The sequence below is a fragment of the Lepidochelys kempii genome, chromosome 3 (genome assembly GCF_965140285.1).
Source record: "Lepidochelys kempii isolate rLepKem1 chromosome 3, rLepKem1.hap1, whole genome shotgun sequence".
Classification (NCBI taxonomy): domain Eukaryota; kingdom Metazoa; phylum Chordata; order Testudines; family Cheloniidae; genus Lepidochelys; species Lepidochelys kempii.
This window is the reverse complement of record NC_136382.1, coordinates 146,742,806-146,746,035: the sequence shown is the minus strand read 5'-3', so window position 1 is coordinate 146,746,035 and position 3,230 is coordinate 146,742,806.

Genomic DNA, 3,230 nt, shown 5'->3' with positions numbered 1-3,230 from the left:
CCCCGTTGTGATTATTGGGTGTAGCACACCGGGTCGCGAACCAACCTCAGCTGTTGTTTAGCCTCTCGGCACTGGGTGCCGGCAACAGCTTTTGGCGTCCCTGGGTGGGCGACGAGGCTGTTATTTAGCCTTGCCCGGATCCCTCCTGGAGGTCGAGGATTGCGGCGAGAACCGACGCCCAGCACGCACCGGTGAGTTCATTGGGGGCCTCGGAGGAGACGCAATTTGATCGACCCCTGAGGGCACAACGGTGAAACGCACTCATATAGTGGAGAAGCAACTGTGGACGACGGTGAGGAACCGGTCCCTTGGATAACGTAGGAACCTTTTGAAATCCGGCTTGTTTGCTCTGTTGGAACCTGGGGACGCCCTGAGTTCCCCTGTATGTATGGGACAGGGACAGAGCTCGGGGGTTAGGGCACGGTGTACGCCCCTAGAATGCATTCTACCAAACTGGAAGGTATTTGGTGCGGATCCAATGACTAAGAGCCAATTAAAACGATTCTGTACAGTTGACTGGCCTCAATATCAACTAGAGGACCAGGAGTGGTGGCCACCAGGAGGGTCAATTAATTACAACACGATCCTTCAGTTACTCCTGTTCTGTCAGAGAACAAGGAAATGGAATGAACATATGTATGCGCATTTGTTTCTGACTTTATGTACTCGACCAGATATTTTACAGCGCTGTAATCTGACTCCGACTGGTTCGGTAGCAGCTAATGTTAGTCCCCAGACCCCCACCCCCACTGTAATGGCAGAGCCGGCGTCCCCTTCGGCCCCTACACCCACACCTTGTAAGTCCCCAATGGTTGGCCTATACCCCTTAATCACCGAAACTAAAGTCGCCCGGTCTGGATCGGACAGGTGTCCGGCCACGACTATGCAGGTTTATACTCATGTGCCCTTTAATCCTGTGGATTTGGCTGCTTTCAAAGCACAGGCGGGAGAGTTTTCCACCAACCCAAGCAGGTTTATATCAGTCTTTGAGGGGTGCCTCTGCAGCCACAAGCCGGACTGGGATGATTGTAACGTCCTCCTGCGAACCCTATTGTCTGAGGTTGAAAGACAACAGGTTGTGTCCAAAGCAAGGGAGGAGGCGCAGAAACGATACAACGGGATCGTATTAATGTCCCTGACCCGGATGCACAAGTCCCCCGAGCAGACCCCAGGTGGGATCCAAATGATCATGGGGATATGACCCGCCTTACCACCTATAAGAAGTTGCTCTTGCATGGACTCCGTCACTCGGCTGTCCGACATAATAATTGGGCAAAGCCATCTGAACTAATACAGGATTTAAAAGAAAGCCGAGGGGCCTTTCTACAGCGTATTTGGGACACAATTCGACAGAACACTAATGCAGACCCCGATGATGAGGCTACTGAGTCAATTATTAAGGGAATTTTTATGAGCAGAGCAGCCCCTGATATTAAGAGAAAGTTACAAAAAAGGGGCGATTTAATGGGCATGGCCATGGCACAAATCTTAGAGACTGCAAACCGAGCTTATAGTTTGAGAGAGACAGAGAAGGAGAGAAAGCAAGTGAGACTGATGGTAACAGCGGTACAGGCCGGCACTAAGGGAAGTGGCTGGGGAGGAAGGAGCTGTGGACACGAATGTCTGGGCTCGCAGGAGAGACGACTGGGTCGCAACCAGTGTGCCTTGTGTCGAGAAGAGGGACACTGGAAAAATGAGTGCCCAAAGAGGAAAGAAAAGGGGGGTGCCTCTATGATGGCGATGGCGGAGCAGGAATAGGGGTGTCAGTGGAGACGGACCACCCTACCCCTGGAACCCCGAGTAAAGATGCGGGTGGGAAGCTCAGAAATAGATTTTTTTAGTGGACTCTGGAGCGGCCCGAACTGCCGTACATCGACCCCTTCAGTTGCCAGTAGCAGATTCCCTTACTGTGGTGGGAGCCACAGGCAAAGACACCAAGTGCCCAGTGTATGCCCCAGCGGAATGCGCTTTGGGAAACAGAACTATATCCCACAAGCTGGTATACCTCCCTGAGTGTCCAACACCTCTGCTGGGACGGGATCTGCTTTGTCGCCTCGGTGCCACCCTGCATTTTACTGAGGATGAAATAACCCTTACCTTATCCCCTGAGAATGCATGGATCATGACCCTTGCAGTTGAGCCCTCAGCCATGCAAGCCCCAGAATGGAGCCCATGGGAAGACCAGATGTACCCCCTTGTGTGGGCATCAGGGATTCCAGGAAAGGCCACCCATCAGACCCCCATTACTATTCAGCTCATACCAGGGAAAGGCCCAGTGCAAGTAAAACAGTATCCAATCAAGAGGGAAGCCAGAGAAGGTTTACAGGAAACTATAGAGCGATTCCTAATGTATGGTATTCTCCGGGAATGTCAGTCAGCCTGGAACACTCCCATTCTACCCGTACAGAAGCCTGATGGCACGTATTGGCTGGTACAGGACCTAAGGGCAGTCAATGAACAGGTTAAGACTTTGCACCCTCTTGTCCCTAACCCGTATACCTTATTGGCTTCTATAGGGGAACAGTATACACATTTTTCAGTCCTCAATCTGAAAGATGCTTTCTTTACCATCCCAGTTGCCACCCCGTCACAGGAGATCTTCTCCTTTGAGTGGGAGGACCGAAAAAGGGTTAAAAAGCAACTTCGCTGGACAGTGTTGGCCCAGGGATTTAAAAACTCCCCCACCCTCTTTGGCCAAGGTCTGGCCAGGGACTTAGAGGAGTAGGATATTGAGGAGGCCCTCCTTCTGCAGTATGTAGATGATTTGTTAATTGCCACTGTGGGCCAAACCCCCTGCCCTAAAGCCACCATGAGCCTCCTGAATTTTATTGGACTCCAGGGATATCTGGAGCATGGAGTAAGGCTCAAATCGCCCTCCCAGAGGTACGGTACCTCGGGTTTCACATACGGCAAGGGGAGCGTCAGCTTTCAAGCGAAAGAAAGGAAGCTATCTGTCAAGTTCCGACCCCAAGTAATCGTAAGCAGCTCAGGGCATTTCTGGGTATGGCAGGCTTTTGCAGGATATGGATCCCAGAGTTTGGACTGTGGGCTAAACCCCTGTACGACTGTGTAAAAGGAGCAGATCATGACCCCTTCTATTGGACCCCAGAGGCTGACAGGGCATTTAAAATCCTGAAAAGAAAATTGATGGAAGCCCTGGCTCTGGGCCTGCCGGATCTCTCTCAGCCATTTCAGTTGTATGTACATGAACGAAAGGGGGTGGCCCTAGG